Source organism: Erpetoichthys calabaricus, chromosome 18 (genome assembly GCF_900747795.2).
Source record: "Erpetoichthys calabaricus chromosome 18, fErpCal1.3, whole genome shotgun sequence".
In the NCBI taxonomy this organism is placed as follows: domain Eukaryota; kingdom Metazoa; phylum Chordata; class Cladistia; order Polypteriformes; family Polypteridae; genus Erpetoichthys; species Erpetoichthys calabaricus.
Genome location: NC_041411.2, coordinates 19,438,700 through 19,456,804, shown reverse-complemented (window position 1 = coordinate 19,456,804; position 18,105 = coordinate 19,438,700). Strand labels below are relative to the sequence as shown.

The following is an 18,105-nucleotide window of genomic DNA, read 5'->3' as shown; positions in this document are numbered from 1 at the left end:
ACTTGGTCTGAAGTGTCCTGCTTGTGCCTCGCACTGTACAGTCTGACCTGTGCTCTCAGTGTAACCCCCCACCGTACCCTTTCCTTTGCTTTTTTGTGTTGATTTTTCCACATGTACTATAATATATAAGACTGCATGAAAATGTGTTTCGATTTAGACTATTATTTACTTTACCACAGTAATAAAACTTTAACAATGTGTCATGTGGGGTTCTTGATATCTGAAAGTGATTCCCTAGAGTTTAGTTTAAAATTAACTGCAAACCATTATATCACATTAATAAATGATCAAAAACTCTTCAGCTTTTAGCAGCCTTTGTACTGGAGCACAGTTTTTGCCTTCAGTATTGTTATGTGGCTGCTTGGGGTTTTTTACATTCATCTGGCAGTTGAAATTTTCCCTAAAATATTATCAATATAATTCTTATTCTGGAAATGAACCGGTTTCTTTCACCTTCTCATGGTTCCTATAGAAACCATCTTTAACTGCACAACCATTATTGTGGCTTTGAAAATGACAATGGCATTTCTCTACCATTCCTTAAAAGACATATTGGCTCAGGAAAAGGGATTAAATGCTTGTCAATCATGAATTTAACTGGTTTGATAAGTTTTGCTCTAGTGCTTTAAAATAGTGGGCTTGTGCCACTTTGGCTGGCAGATAAAATATGAAGAAATCTGTTAAAATCAAGACTAAATCAACTAAAGTATCTTATATACTTGGTATCTGTGGATTGCTATTCCTGTACAGTGGAATCTTGATTAACATGCCGATCAAATGAACACTTGCAGCTGCCAAATGAGTTTCAAAATGTCAGTGGCCACAGCAAAGTCAGTAAAGAACGTAGAAATCCGACATTGTCAAGGATCCGTAAAAGTCGCCGACGCCCCAGCTGCAGCGCTGCACACACACACACACACACACACGAGCACTTCAAGCCGTTTGTGAAGAGTGAGCTTTCCATCAGATTGTGGAATGAAACATCTTTCTTCCATGGAAAGCGTGTGGTGTTTGTCATTTAAAACGCTGTAGCACAGTGATGCAGGTTAGAAGGACAGCATGCTCTGAGAATGCAAAAAGTGGCTCATTTGTCTTAACTGTGTATCAGCAAGCTTATGCTGTCCTTTGTCTTATTCATAGCAAACTAGACCTTCCTTGAATGCAGAAAGAAGATTGCAACGATTTTAAGTGTCAGTGTAAAGAAGAAACCATCAGCAAAAAATGCATGGATGTCATTCCTCATGGTGTCACTCTAATAAGCCCAGGTTAGGTGTCAGTACAGGCAATGTGAAAGGACCAAAGGATGTTACACAGCGGTAAGAGAAAATCAAGATATACATGTAATTGATCACTCAAGTGATAAACACACAAATGAGATTTCCCAGTGACATCGTCCTGTTTGCAAGGGACACTGCCACAAGCCTACAACTTAATGTCTGCATCTGATGTTTGTGTCTCCCCTAACGCTACCACTGAAATAACTAATAAAAGACACTGGAGATGTTGCAGCACCAACTATTGAAACAAACAAAATGAATTGCTTAAATCACACTGAATTTTCTAAGGGGGTCATAATGTGACCGAGTCCATGGTGCTTGGGTTTTTATTTCCAGTTCATATTCCATCACTTTTCACATCAAATGGCTACCAAAATTTCTCTGACTTGGTGCATCTTATGCAGAGCACTTTGTGACTTGGAATCAGGGTGAAAACTCAGAAACAATCTTGTAGTCAGTCAGCCACTGAGGTGGGCCGTGAATTTAGCAGCTACAGTCCACAAATGTATCTACTATATAATATAACACCAAGGTCTGTAAGAGTCCAGTCCCTCCCTGTGAGCAATCTCATTGGTCAGGCTGGCTTTAGTGACCTGATCGAAAGAGGAGGTGTGAGTGTGAGACACACGCGGAGGAGGCCTACTGATACGAGTTGCCTTCAAAAATGGGAAGTATAAAAGCAGACAGCAAGTGAGTAAGGCGCCTCAAAAATAACGAGAGAGACCCTTGGGGGGTTTTAATGGAATGAGCTCGATGCCTGGGGGGGGGGTTGGGGGGGCACCGGTCAAGAGAGCTTCAGGCACACAGATACAATGGAAAGGTACTGTATGTGTAGGGTAAGAGACAACAAATGTTTTAACAATTTGACGAGTAAACAGGCTCATTTTATTATAATTCAAGTAAAATTATGAATGTAGTCCCTTAGTATTATTAAACAAAAAAAATGATGTATTGCTTATCAGTGGCACCAATCCAAGCATGAGAGGAAGAGAAGACTTACTTAAATTGAAATCAAAACCAAAGATCTTATGAAGTTCACCTATCAGATGTAGAGTGTCTGAGACATGCATATGGTGCTCGAGTTCAATAAGATGTGTCCATTAGTGGTCAAGGCACATTATGTTTCATATGGCGCTACAGAATGGAACACCTTCCCTGAACTTTGTACACATGACAATACTTTCACTGCTCATTTATCTTTGCTTAAAAACTCATCAGAGAACTGATAACATTTTTCAATCAGCAAGACAATCACAAGGAGCGCAACTCAGTGGAGCATCAGAAGAGTCAAGAGAGTCGGTCACTGTGGTTGGGTTTGCTCAGGTGCCGTGTGCGGCCTTTCTTCTTAAAATGAGCGCACATTTCAGAAACACCGAAAATTCAAAAGCAAAACAATTCCAAATTTAATAAAAGTGGAAGCTTTCCCAGAATCCCAACATTAAATCATATGATAAATTTTGAACAAAACTGCAAGAGATATTCATGAGGTGCACTAGATGTCTGAGAAATATGCAAACCATACAAGTTGTGCCATTTCACTTTGTTTTCTTTTTTTGTCTCAGTTTCACAAACCCTCAAGATTCTTATTGCCCTTTCTCTGTCTCCTCTCCAGTCACACTGTTTTGGCATTTCTTAAGAACTGTTTGAGTGCCCACATAGTTGTCACCATCTCATACATCTGCTGTTTTCCTGAATTTGGGTGGCATTTTAGAAACTAAAAGACAAGTTGATGAGACCACTCCATGAACTTCCTCTTTGACTGCCTACTGCATGTCTGGCTCTTCTTCAGTTCCATCGTCTTCTTCTCTGATAACATGGAGCCAGCCAGTGTATTGTACGTTTGCTAGTCCATTTGTGTCCTGCCTGTATTGCCATGTTTTGTTTCTTTCTCGTTTACTGTTCTTATTTTTAATACTTTTGCCGGCCCTCTTTCTTTTTCTTGTCATTTGATCGATTCTCCTTGTTAGCCCAGCGATTGGCACTTTCTGCTCCCATTCAGCTCTCAAATGCCTTCTTGGTTATTCTGCTCTACTTGTCGTGCAGACAGCAGTATCTCCTACAAGTTTTAATCCCCTTTTCCTTTCTCTCCACCATCTTATGGATTATGTGTATTATCCATTTCTTTTATTCATGTTCCTTTCTTATGATGTTGGACAAAGTGGTTGAGTATGTAAAGGATAGATCTCTCTGCTCACTCATTATCTCCATTTCTTCAATTCTGGTCTTTTCTTTATCCTTTTTTTATAGTGCTTCTACAGTAGGTTCCTTTTCTAACATTCTAAATTAATTAAATCATTGAATTTTTCAGTGAACAGGATTAAGTAAGGATTCAGCATCTTGTACATTTGACTTCATTATTTTTTTGTTCTCTTTTTGCACATTTTTCCATTTGTTAAAATCACCTGTTTGTCGTCTCCAATTCATTGTACTGCAGATCCCATATATTCAGCATGCTCATTTGAATTTGCAATAACAAGATAATCATTGGTTCTGTCGTGATTTTTGGGTTTTTGAAGTTAGAGAATGAATTGTAGCTATTAGTTTGGAAATTGCATTTGATTTTGGAGGTATTGTTTATTTTTCACATTATAATCTTATTTACTGTCAAGCCATTTTGTAGTCTTTTGTTAGCAGGCCCCACTGTTTTGTACGGTTTGCTGGTTGTAAGTGGATGTTTGTGATGTCAGTGAGGTGCTGGTGTTGAAGCAATGCAGTGCTTGTCATCAACCAAGATTGTGCACATGAGCTACTAGAGACTCCTCGTGTGGCTACAGTGTTATTTTGTCTTATACTCGGGGTTTGGAGTAACATTTCTGGTTAATGCTTTTTGTGCCTCATTTGATCAGTTTAGACCTTCCCAATACTTGACCCACTGCTTGTCTTTTGGCCATCGTTAGCTGCTCATCTTGGGGCCCTTTCTCTAATCTAAAATTCCGCTCTATCGTTTTGTTGGGCAGAGTAAGTTCTGTTGTAGTATATGTATCTGCTGTGTAGTCGCACCATCTCAAGACTAGCGGCACAATGAGGCTTCGTCCCACTGCACTGGGCCATGTGGCCTTTGAAGTTACTGTGAACCTAAGTATTGAACAGGCAGGGAGATCTTTATATGTGACAACAAGTTTTGAATGCATTGGAATTGATATTGGATATCAACTACACACAATATACAGTTACACACCCTAAACAGTCATGCTTGAGTAGAAATAATTCAAAACTTTTTGTTGTTAGTAAGACAATTAGCTGGCTTCTGCCATTGTGTGTTATTTTGCAAGCCTACCATAGAAGAGATTGGACACACTGTAGTGTGGCCAATCAATATGGCTAAGATCATTAAGAGAATGAACTTGCTACATTGGCTGAAACAATGTCTTCTGCTCTGTACTTTGACCAATCCAAAATATTGTGCATGGTGCCTAGAAAGTTTAGGTGACACCAAAGTCTGTAGCAACAAAATAGTGTGAATATTTAAAGGAAAGCAAGCACGAAATAGCAGGTTCTGTTTCAGGCAGTAGTCTTGTGGTCTTGTCCATCTGCACTATTCACAGTTCTTCATGATGCTTCAAAAATCATGCAACTGTCTCTCCCAGTTTAGAAGGCATCACATGTCTGACTGAGAAGAAGCTCGTGACTATCTGTAGACAACCTAAGAGAACGTAGTCCTCACTAATGGATCAATGCCACAGCCCAGAGGCCCAGAAAAAGCCAACTTCACTGAAAAGTTCATTTAATTGTGAAAAAGAGTGCAAAAACCATGCTGATATTTCACATTTAGTAGACTGGTCTACGGGCCTTACCCAACAGCACAGATGGGAGCGTATCCAAGTACACTACACGTCTGTGATGTTGATTTTTTAATCTTGGTCTTACTTATTTTTTGTGTACAGAAATATATACAAAGTAATAATCTAAACTGTGTAAGTGATAACAAAAATGAATTGTTTAATTGTCTCATCATAATATGTATTAATAATTAATTAATTACTAAGTCATACTAAGTCTAGAAACACAAGATATTCACAATGGTTAATGCCTGGATCATAATAACATTTTTTGATTTCCTTTGCATTTTCTATTGCTGTAAATTAAACTGATTACCAATGTCAATGTCTTACACTCACTTAGCTTATCACTCCAGGAGAGGGTTACGTCATGAAGGGCATCTGGTGTACAAATCAATATGCAGACAACGATACAAATTTCCATACCGGATCAGTCGAGCCCCGGGTTAACAACGACCGCCACCAGTACTGTTAGCCAACAGGGTACTGGCAGAAATTGGGCTACTGTTAGCCAAAGAAGAACAGGGGGAGATGTGTCTGGAGGCCAGGAGGAGAGGAGGAAAGTAAATAGAGTGGAACTGAGGGTAGGAACTTTGAATGTTGGCAGTATGACTGGTAAGGGGAGAGAGTTAGCAGATATGATGGAGAGAAGGAAGGTTGATATATTGTGCGTGTAAGAGACTAAATGGAAGCGGAGTAAAGGCAGGTGACTCAGAGGTGGATTCAAATTGTTCTATCATGGTGTGGATGGGAGGAGAAATGGGGTAGGAGTTATTCTGAAGGAACAGTATGTCAAGAGTGTTTTGGAGATGAAAAGAGTGTCAGACAGAGTAGTGATTATGAAGCTGGAAATTGGAGGTGTGATGATGAATGTCGTTAGTGCATACAGTATGCACTGTAAGTTGGGTGTGCGATGGGTGAGAAAGAAGATTTTTGGAGTGAGTTGGATGAAGTGATGAACAGTGTACCCAAGGTACAGAAAGTGGTGATTGGAGCGGATTTCATTGGGCATGTTGGTGAAGGGAACAGTGGAGACGAGGATGTGATGGGTAGGTATGGTGTCAAGGAGAGGAATGAAGAAGGTCAGAGGATAGTGGATTTTGCCAAAAGGATGGACATGGCTTCGGTGAATACGAATTTTAAGAAGAGGGAGGAACATAGGGTTACGTACAAGAGTGGAGGAAGATGCAGACAGGTAGATTACATCCTACGCAGAAAAGTTGATCTGAAGGAGATTGAAGACTGCAAAGTGGTGGCAGGGGAAAAGTAGTTAAGCAGCATAGGATGGTGGTCTGTAGGATGATGTTGGAGATCAAGAAGAGGAGGAGAGTGAGGGCAGAGCCAAGGATCAAATGGTGGAAGTTGAAAAAGGAAGACTGTAAAGTTGAGTTTAGGGAGGAGGTGAGACAGGCACTGGGTGGCAGTGAAGAATTACAAGACAGCTGGCAAAGTACAGCAGATGTAGTAAGGGTGACAGCAAGAAGGGTGCTTGGCATGACATCTGGAAAGAGGAAGAAGGAAAAGGAAACCTGGTGGTAGAATGAGGAAATACAGGAGAGTATACAGAGGAAGAGAAGAAGTGGGATAGTCAAGAGAGATGTAGAAAGTAGACAAGAGTACAAGGAGAGAAGGCGCAAGATGAAGAGAGAGGTGGCAAAGGCTAAAGAAAAGGCGTATGATGAGTTGTATGAGAGGCTGGACACTAAGGAGGGAGAAAAGGACCTGTACCGATTGGCTAGACAGAGGGACTGAGCTGGGAAAGATGTGCAGGAGGTTAGGGTGATAAAGGATAAAGATGGAAACGTACTCACAAGCGAGGAGAGTGTGTTGAGTAGATGGAAAGAGTACTTTGAGAGGCTGATGAATGAAGAGAACGAGAGAGAAGAGGTTGGATGATGTGGAGATAGTAAATCAGGAAATGCAATGGATTAGCAAGGAGGAAGTAAGAACAGCTATGAAGATGATGAAGAATGGAAAAGCTGTTGGTCCAGATGACATACCTGTGGAATCATGGAGGTGTTTAGGAGAGATGGCAGTGGAGTTTTTAACCAGATTGTTTAATGGAATCTTGGAAAGTGAGAGGATGCCTGAGGAGTGGAAAAGAAGTGTACTGGTGCTGATATTTAAGAATAAGGGGAATGTGCAGGACTGCAGTTAACTACAGGGGGATACAATTGATGAGCCACAGCATGAAGTTATGGGAGAGAGTAGTGGAAGCTAGGTTAGGAAGTGAGGTGATGATTAGTGAGCAGCAGTATGGTTTCATGCCAAGAAAGAGCACCACAGATGCAATGTTTGCTCTGAGGGTGTTGATGAAGAAGTTTAGAGAAGGCCAGAAGGAGTTTCATTACGTCTTTGTGGACCTGGAGAAAGCATATGACAGGGTGCCTCGAGAGGAGCTGTGGTATTGTATGAGGAAGTCGGGAGTGGCAGAGAAGTACGTAAGAGTTGTACAGGATATGTACGAGGGAAGTGTGACTGTGGTGAGGTCTGCGGTAGGAGTGACGGATGCATTCAATATGGAGGTGGGATTACATCAGGGATCGGCTCTGAGCCCTTTCTTATTTGCAATGGTGATGGACAGGTTGACAGACGAGATTAGACAGGAGTCCCTGTGGACTATGATGTTTTCTGATGACATTGTGATTTGTAGCGATAGTAGGGAGCAGGTTGAGGAGATCCTGGAGAGGTGGAGATATGCTCTAGAGAGGAGAGGAATGAAGGTCAGTAGGAACAAGACAGAATACACGTGTGTAAGTGAGAGGGAGGTCAGTGGAATGGTGAGGATGATTGAGTAGAGTTGGCGAAGGTGGACGAGTTTAAATACTTGGGATCAACAGTACAGAGTAATGGGGATTGTGGAAGAGAGGTGAAAAAGAGTGCAGGCAGGGTGGAATGGGTGGAGAAGAGTGTCAGGAGTGATTTGTGACAGACGGGTATCAGCAAGAGTGAAAGGGAAGGTCTACAGGACAGTAGTGAGACCAGCTATGTTATATGGGCTGGAGATGGTGGCACTGACCAGAAAGCAGAAGACAGAACTGGAGGTGGCAGAGTTAAAGATGCTAAGATTTGCACTGGGTGTGACGAGGATGGACAGGATTAGAAATGAGGACAATAGAGGGTCAGCTCAGGTTGGACGATTGGGAGACAAAGTCAGAGAGACAACATTGTGTTGGCTTGGACATGTGCAGAGGAGAGATGCTGGGTATATTGGGAGAAGGATGCTAAGGATAGAGCTGCCAGCAAAGAGGAAAAGAGGAAGGCCTAGGAGAAGGTTTATGGATGTGGTGAGAGAGGACATGTAGGTGATGGGTGTGACAGAGCAAGATACAGAGGACAGAAAGATATGGAAGAAGATGATCCGCTGTGGCGACCCCTAATGGGAGTAGCCGAAAGAAGAAGAAGATGCTTGTAAGTAGCTCTTGAAGTCACTGATTGCTACAATCGAGTGTGTCATGTTTCAAGTGGCAGCAATACAAGGTATAATTTCAGAGTGACCATCAAAGGAAGACATCATCAAGCGGTTCCTTCAGCAATCAGATGTCTTTGTTTGGGATGGGCAATAAGCATTTGCCTGTTGCTTGGCTAGGAAAGACATGCAGATCTAAGTGGAAATTCAAAATTAGCTGACATTAAGAGGAGGAGGAGGCATTAGGAGAAAGGATAATAAATAATCCAAAGAGAGCTTATGCTCTGTGGACTCTGCTTTCCTAATGTCTTCTTCCAGAGGTCAGTGTTTGAACGGACTTTGTGTAAACACCTTGTTCACCTGGTGACACAGGTTCAGCACTGCCTCTGTCTTTCTGGGCCCACCACAGAACACACCCATTAATCCAGGCCTATTTTGTGATCTGATTTTTTATTGAACTTGAAGGGGAGTTATCAATGCAAAACAATTATCTATTCATTATTAATAAATAAATGCAGCTCTGTCAGATGAGAACATTCCTTGTTTGTCACGTCCCCTATGCTGTGTTTAAGTGGGGCTTAAGAGGGAAACTCCTTCTGTGTACGTTTATTTGAGTTTCATTTAAGTATTTATGAATTGGAAAGTGAGTCAGAATGTCAAGTGTGACTCAAGCAGTCATCATTTTCTTATTGCACCTTTCACAGTGTGCGGATTTAAGTCAAAGTGAACTTTATTGTCATCTCAACCATATACAAGTATGCAGATAGACAAAATTGCAAAGCTCAGGGTCCACAGTGTAACAACATGAAGTGCACATAAAAAATGTAAAAAATGTAATAAAATAGCAGACATTTTGAGAGCACATCATGTGAACTTTATTCTTTTTCTAAAATGTTCCCATTCTATGGACAAATGCTTTTTACTAGCTGGTGGAATGATTTTATATTTTATTTCTTATTTCCAATGGTTAAGTTTACAACACAGTTGTTTCGATGTTTGTGCATTTTTTCAAGGACCAGAAGTATATCTAATACTGTATTCATGACAAGACTGCTGTCTTGATCCAAACAGCAACTGAGTTCCAAACTTTTGTCATCAGCATTTATTGTTTGTTTTTGTTATCCTGCTGTTGCCATTTGTTTTCTGCTGCTCTCATTATGTTCCACTGACCAGAGGCTGGCACAAAAGGACAAGACACTACTAGATGGGCATTAAGCAGTGAAGAAGCCCTAGAGGAGTGGTTAATGAGAGAGCATCACACATACAGGTGACAGGAAAACAACAGTGAAAGAAAGGTGACGTTGATGAAATGCCCGTTAATTTCTGCACATGCTATGACAACAACTGAATAATTTGGGAGGGCTCAGGAGACAGTAGTCCAGGCCGGAAAATAGCGAGAGAGAGAGCCCTGCGGAGGACAGAGGCCTGTTCTCACCAGACAGACTGGGCCCAGGATGTACCTGTTCAAGGGGAATAGTCGGGACAGCCATCCTTGACATCTGGTAGCAGAATCACTGACCCTGAAAGCAATGTGGCAGGTCGATGGCCTCTTCTGAAGCGTCAAGCTAGGGGATTTGAGTTGAGATGTAAACCCGACAGTTAGAGGGGTAAAGATGTCGGAGACTGGGGGGATACATTGAAGAGGGTTTTGTATGGAGGAGCAAATGGACAATGTAACCAGCAGATAATCTGCTTCCAGAAACTGTATGAGACAGGCCCAAAATGACTAGAGGACTTTGTTTTTGTATACTTTCATTAAATACATCACGTTCTCCCCATAATCAGCCATCCTTTTTGAAATTCCTTCAAGACTTTTTCCAGGATTAGGATTGTACATGGCCAACACGCAAATGTCTCAGAGGAGTACCACTTCCCCCTGAATGGTTCTTTCTGTAAACCTTAAAGTATCTCCATTTTAAGTTTTCATTTTTCAAATTACCAGTCTTAATGCCTGGTTCTGCTTCTTCAGTGCCACACACCTCCATACATTTCGTCCAAGTCCAGCTCATATTGCTATTCTTTGGACTTCCCATGCTTACTACGGCCAGGGTCACTTCCCAGCAGTGTTCTTAGCAGCTGTACAGGTTTCTGTTGGTGTATCCAGCATTTGATGCCTCGTACAGTCAGCCATTGGCACACTCGGAATCTCTGCTGCTGGAATGATTACATATTGTGTGTTGGTCATCTTATTAGCTCTTTCAGATATTGCAGACATCACCCTCATGACCCTTACTCTTTTACAGCAGTAGATTTTTTGACTTTAAAAACAGTGTATACTGTATATGCAGTGTATAAAACATGTGCTCCATTTGTCACTCTGTCTGTCTGTAGCACAGCAGACACATTTGTAGCAGCTATCACTGACACTCAAATGGAAACTGCCCCATTGTTCCACTTGCCTCAAAGTGACACAAAGTGTCATGCATCACTGCAGTTGGCTGGGCCACATCCTTTCCAGTCTGCAAAGGCACTCTGGGTATTTTCTAATGCCAGACACAGCAGTGACAGTAGTGTGCTGATGACCATCTGTCATGTGTCTTCTCAAAGCGAGGGAAAAGGCAGTAGAGTGTAAAGAATAATTGAAAAGAATATATATATATATATATATATATATATATATATATAAAATAATTGAAAGAATATAAAAGAATAATTGAAAGAATTATATATATATATATATATATATATATATATATATATATATATATATATATACACAGTAATCCCTCGCTATATCGCGCTTCGCCTTTCGCGGCTTCACTCCATCGCGGATTTTATATGTAAGCATATTTAAATATATATCGCGGATTTTTCGCTGCTTCGTGGGTTTTTTTTTGCAGACAATGGGTCTTTTACTTTCTGGTACATGCTTCCTCAGTTGGTTGGCCCAGTTGATTTCATACAAGGGACGCTATTGGCAGATGGCTGAGAAGCTACCCAGCTTACTTTTCTGTCTCTCTCTCTCTCTTGCGCTGACGTAGGGGGGTGTGAGCAGGGGGGCTGTTCGCACACCTAGACGATAGGGACGTTGCTACCTTCTGTGTGCAGCTGCTTCCTGAAGGACATGCTGCACGGTGCTTCGCATACTTAAAAGCTCAAAGGGCATGTATTGATTTTTCACTGTTTGTTTTCCTCTGTTTGTCTCTCTCTCTGTCTTCCTGCTCCTGACAGAGGGGGTGTGAGCTGCCGCCTTCAACAGCTTTGTACCTGTGGTGCTTCGCATACTTAAAAGCCAAACAGCCCTATTGATTTTTTTTTTGACTGCTTGCTTTGCACGCCTTTGAAGAGGAAGATATGTTTGCATTCTTTTAATTGTGAGACTGAACTGTCATCTCTGTCTTGTCATGGAGCACAGTTTAAACTTTTGAAAAAGAGACAAATGTTTGTTTGCAGTGTTTGAATAACGTTCCTGTCTCTCTACAACCTCCTGTGTTTCTGCGCAAATCTGTGACCCAAGCATGACATTCTAAAAATAACCATATAAACATATGGTTTCTACTTTGCGGATTTTCTTATTTCACGGGTGGCTCTGGAACGCAACCCCCGCGATGGAGGAGGGATTACTGTATATATATATATATATATATATATATATATATATATATATACTAGGAGGCTTTGCCCCCTGCTCGCTTCGCTCGCCAACCCCCATGTTTGGTTTTCTGGATACACACTTTTAAGATTTTTTTTTCTTTGAATTGTTGCTATTTCATTAGTTTCACTTTTATTTCAGAACTTCTGTAAAAACAATATTTGTAATCTTGCGAGTCCCAATATGCTGAATGTTTTTAATGAGGTCAGGATAGGTTTCTCTGTTTGGAATCTCAGCACAGACAAAATGATCTACATCATCAGCAGTTAATTTTTTATTACAAAGTAACCAATAAATGCATGTGCGGTAAACTCCATTTTTGAAATTCTCAAGATTCTTTATTTATCACATGCATAGTTATACAGGACAACACGCAGTGAAATGCATCCTGATCCGCTTATCAAAAACTGTGCAAAGTTAGAAGAATATCAGTTAGATTAACAAAAAGTCATAGATTGAAAGATAACAGTATAGTAGAACATAATAAATAAGTACAATTATGTGAATAAAGTAGAATTAAGTGTTAAGGTGCAATAGTGTAGTAATTATTGTGCAAAACCAAAGTTAGACTGGTGTATAGTTAAATGAGGCAGTGTCTTTGTTTGCGCTACTGCAATCTTTAATTTCTTTTTTTATATTTTCTGATTTTCCTACTTTCATATCCTTTAACTTTCTCCACATGTGTATAGCGCCGTTTTTTTTTTTTTTTTTTAGCCTTTCTAATTTCACTGGTTTCATAGTCTCTAACCTGCTCTGCATGTGTTTAGCGCCAACGTTTGTAAACATCTTTATGAAGTTCTACTTTCTTTTACTCATTGTCTTTTAATTCTGAGCCGGATTGGACGTGCTTTTTTTTCAATTCCACTTGTTCCGGGCTGATAATTACTTTCCTTATTTTCTGATTATTCTTTTTTGCTCTTTTTTCTCTCCAACGCATTTGAGTCTCTTTTCTCTGTGCTGCTTTCTTCTTAGATGTCGACATTTAATTTATAACATACTGTCCTTATACGCTTTATATGCACTGAGAGCCCTGGATCTGTGTTTGCTCAAATCCTTCACAAGACTGAATGTTTTGCTGCCTATTGTCCTATTTGATAGATTGTAAGTAGGGCGTGTCTTGCAAGAATCTCATGTTCTACGTCATCACGAGACGGTCCTGGGTCTCTTTTCTCCGCGCACTGAGAGCCCTGGAGCTGTGTGTGCTGCATGACTGCCTTTACACTACTGAGTTGTTTTTTTTTTGATATTGCTTGTAAGTAGGGTGTGTCTTGCAAGACTCTCATTCTGTGTTCCCGTGAGACGCACCGTGGCAGGTCTCTTTCATCTCGTGGGTCTTTAAAATGTCTTCCGAGAAGATCACGTATCATAGAGTTGCTTTTTGCTTTCCAGGACAGGGCAGGATTTTTTTATAATATTATATATATATATATATATATATATATATATATATATATATATATATACACACACACACACACAAAATTTTATTTAAAAATAGTGAGAATATTAAAAGATGGTAAAAGAAAAACAAAAAAACCACTTTCTCTGCTTCAAGCGTCACAAACATGCTAAAATATTGTTCTAAGTAAATGACAGGTTTTCTTCACTCCGTGGTTGTTGTTGGCCTCATTTATGAACTCATTATTCCATTGTAACCCTGCAGATCAGTGCTCCGCAACCTTTTCTCACCTACGACACACCAAAGTTCTTCCTAGAATTCCGCGGCACGTCAAAAGCTAAAATATATAGCAGTGGCGTAGCTATAGTGTTGGGGGGGGGGGGTATTCCGCTCCGAGCGCCAGCTATTTAGGGGCGTCCAAACTACGGTACTTTCTTTTTTTTTTGTTCCTTGAGGAGGCGCAAAAAAAAAAATTTCTTTCAGCTTTGGGGCGTCAAATTTTTCACCGCCCCGGGCAACATGATCTCCAGCTACGCCACTGATATATAGATATTAATTTAATACACAAATTTTACAATACATTTTTTATTATAAGTATACATTTATTATAAGTATACATACATAAAAACTATACTATATTAACTTTTATGCAATCTTAATAATTATTATAACATAATGACTGATTAATGTGATACCTGCGCTTGTTTCAATGAACACAAAAGTTTTATATTCGGCTCAGTATTTGACAGCGCAACCCGAAGTTCTTGGTCAAGATCTTTTAAGCATGACCGTTTATCATTTTTAATTAACACAAGAGTTGTTTGTCTTTTTTGGCGTAACTGGGATGGTTTGAATTTAGATGGCGATTTAGTTTACTGGGTGCCATTGCCTCGTTTGATAGCTGATTGCCGCAAATGATGCATTGTGGCTTTGGAGCCGTTTCGTCACCACACCACGAGAATTCATATCGAATGTAGTCTTCATTGTACTTCCTTTTCACAATCTTCTTTGTTTTTTTTTTTGCAACACTTGTGCTGGGTTCTTCATCATCTGTACGTGAAGACAAATCTTTTCCACGTAAAAATTTATCCATATTTAAAGGAGTATAAAACTAAATATGAATCACACGAAGAACGTTAACCATACACAATTCAGCAACACAACTAATAGTAATGAATGATAACTACTGTCGCAAGACGAGTGAATGCGACGTAGCATGACTAATACGTCGGCTTGAATTGAATCTAGGTGAGGGCACGGAGCGCTCTGCCTATCAAAGCATACTACGGAGTTGTCTGGCGACTACGTAGGGCCTACGTCGTAGGCGACAGGCGACAGGCGATGGGATTTATTATTTCAGAGAAATGACACATAAAATTATGAAACCTTTAAAAGGCTATTTACGCGAATATTTCATTGCACGTATTCTCGTTATTGTGTTTCTAAGGAGGACCGTTGAAATATTATTTAGTTAGAAAATTGTCTTATTTGACCGCGTCACACCTGTATCGGCTCAAGGCACACCAGTGTGCCGTGGCACACCGGTTGCGGAGCACTGCTGTAGAGTACGCCAAGGGGAGCTAGAGCCAATCCTGTCTGCATCAGAGCTAATGTGACAACAATGCAGGTGTTACACTTCATTTTCGTAAGTGCAGCTATCCCCAAAATAAAGCAGTCAGAAGCGAGTACATTAAGATGTTCTGGCAAGGCAGACTTGTTTTTTTCTTTCATTACACTATTGTCTTTTTTGTTCTTTGTACTCCTGAAAAGGTAAACTGTAAAAATGTTTGAATGACATCCTGTTGCACATTAATGCATGTTTAATCTTTGTCCTCTACTATAGCCTGTCATTATTGTTCATAGCAACATTGCTAATCAGAAACAATACAGTGAATTAGTCAGTCATTGCATGTCTAGTACAAGTATCATTCTTTTAGCTGGCTCTCAGTCCATTACTGTATGCCATTTGTGATAAATAACCACTGGATGTCTTTACAAAGCACAGTGCCACTGAAATGTATTGGACTCCTGTGGATCTGAATTAAAAAAACAAACAACCATGAACAAAACAAAAAGCACCTGCATGGAACCAGTGAGCACCAAGAGCAGCCAATGTGTCCTTCAGTCGTACTGCGTCACAAACAAATCTCCCATCACTCTATGTACTTGTGCAGCGAGACTCTCTTTACCCCCATTCCATTCATTCATTTGTCCATTTATTTTCACACCATTAGTGCCTCATAACTGATATCTCCTAAATTAATAATAATAATGCATTTTATTTATATAGTGCCTTTCCCATACTCAAGGTGCTTAAAATAATGCAAGTAGTTTATGCATAGAATAATAAACAAATAAACACAGGATATACAAAAGCATTAAATAGAATTGAAGAAAGGATAAACCAGAGTAAAATACTAATTTCAAAACTAAAAGAGGGATGAACAAATCACATCATTTGTGATATCACACACACACACACACACACACAAATGATCCTGATCATCTGGAGAGACAGGTAAACTGAAAGAGGGTGGCCAGAGCTTTCCCAGGAGAGCCGACCCGTGGCAGGATGCCATGCCCATCACAGGGTACAGTCACTCATACTGGGCCAGTTAGCTGAGCACACAGGTCTTTGGGATTTTTAGCATTACTTGATTCCAGTACTATAGAAAAAAGTATTGAACACGTTTCCCAGGCATGTAATAATCCTGTCTCCATATCCACAAATCTAAACTCTCCCAGCTTTCAGGTGAGATCTGCTTATAGAAACGGCTCTGCAGAACATTTGCGAAGAAGTGATGTGCAGGCCTTTAAACGAAGGGGGATGGATGGCTTTACAGTTTATTCTGCAGATTGATGACACTCTCATTGTCCACAGTGAAGGCCAGTGTAGTTTGAGAATTCTGTATAAATCAATTTCTTTATTAAAATGTAATTTTACCTGGACTATTTTAACTTTATAAATGATTGTACGAAATTCCTTTGGGGCAGAGATGTTAGGCTGAGGGAGAATTTGGGTATTCCCTGAGAGGGTCTGGTGATTGAACGTTTCCAGCATTACTTGTTGCTACTGCATCCCTTACCAGGAAAAGAGGAAAGTCGGTGGAGATGATGATGCAGTTTGCATTAATTAGACACATAGCTGATGTGATGTGCTTGGAAAGACTGCCACAAGTTGAGCTGCTTAGTACCACACAACACCTCTGATTTGACTTATTGCCAATATCATGTCCTGGCTCTTCTGCCAGCTTTGGTTTAGCTGTTAATTTGTTCTTACAGTCACTGTAGATAGAATGAAAGTAACTGCACGTGCAGTAGCCATGAAGTACCAGTTGTGGGCTGGTTACCAGCGGCTTAAATATTAACAGGGCAGTGCCCCACTTAATAAGACGCATCCCTAGGCAAATGTGTTGCCCTTGTCAATGAGCATTTGACATGAGCTACAGGAGTATGAGGGACCTTCTGACTCCCAGATATGCAAGGTTAAAAGACTGCCCTCGAGCACAAGCAAGAGAACATCAGAGAAGGGAGATGACCAAGAGAAAGTCGAAATTGCTAGACACAGGAAGAGAGAGACAGAGGTGAGAGGAAGGTGAGCTGACATGACAAGAAGATGAAGTGCTTTGTGAGAGGAATTAGGATAGCTACACATACATTTTACTCTAGTTAGTTCCACTGGGACTTTAAAGCAGCGCAATGTATTACACACAAATAACCAGCAGAGTTCATGAAATGGAATACATTATTAAAAAAAAAGGCAAAAAACAAAATTGATCTATTTATTTAACAGACATAACAATCCGCGCTTTCTCATCATGGACAGGTGAAAAAAGAGCTGCAATCAACATTACTAGCTATTATTCAACAGGATATCAAACAAAAAGTTTGACCTTGAGGGGTAATTGGAATTACTTGTCATAATGAAGAAAGTGCTATTAAATATTTACATTTGCATAATCTACTTGATTTCATTATGTGGCTATTCAACACAAGCACTACAGTTCTTTTCATGATAACGCAGATCAGCAGCAAGGGCCTGTGCTACACGAAGTGGAGGTTTGTGTTTTATAGTGTGGGACATCCAAAGAATGCGATGGATTAGTAACAGATTGTGCTCCTGGGTTTGAGGGTGGGGGGTTAAATATATAGAAATTATATATATATACGTATATATAGTCTGTCTGAGGCAAACTTGGTTTATATACATCTGGCAAATATGCACCATTGAACATGCACTAAGACCCCTTATGAGAGTTTACTTGATAAGTTACTCTGCAAGTTTGCAGAATGAAGCTAAATACTTCTACTAAAATTCATGTTTCCTCAGTTATGATCCTCCGTACAATTCAAATGACAATCATGGTGGTGCGCCATGCTATAAACTTACCCTGCCCAGCACTCGGACGCACACTTCAGCAGGACTTTTGCTGCTCCCACTCCCCAGATGTGTAAACATCTCAAATCGCCGAGTTTCCCTTGAATGCTGTTACAATAACCCTGGCAACTGCACCATGACGTGCACCGTACACATTCTGTGCTCCTTTCATTATTCCTACAAGCCTGTGGACATGATATATGAGCGATTCCAAGGGACGATCCTGTCTTCAGCCCACATGACTGCACTGTGTGGCAAAATGAATAACTTC

General features: G+C 40.3%; 2 protein-coding genes across 3 annotated transcripts in view; both read left to right on the top strand.

The window, feature by feature from the left end:
* Positions 1-18,105, top strand: part of ypel1 (yippee-like 1) — a 1,016,165-nt gene that overhangs the window by 764,682 nt on the left and 233,378 nt on the right. The window lies entirely within an intron of this gene.
* Positions 1-18,105, top strand: part of si:dkey-215k6.1 (transmembrane protein 132C) — a 410,128-nt gene that overhangs the window by 346,716 nt on the left and 45,307 nt on the right. The window lies entirely within an intron of this gene.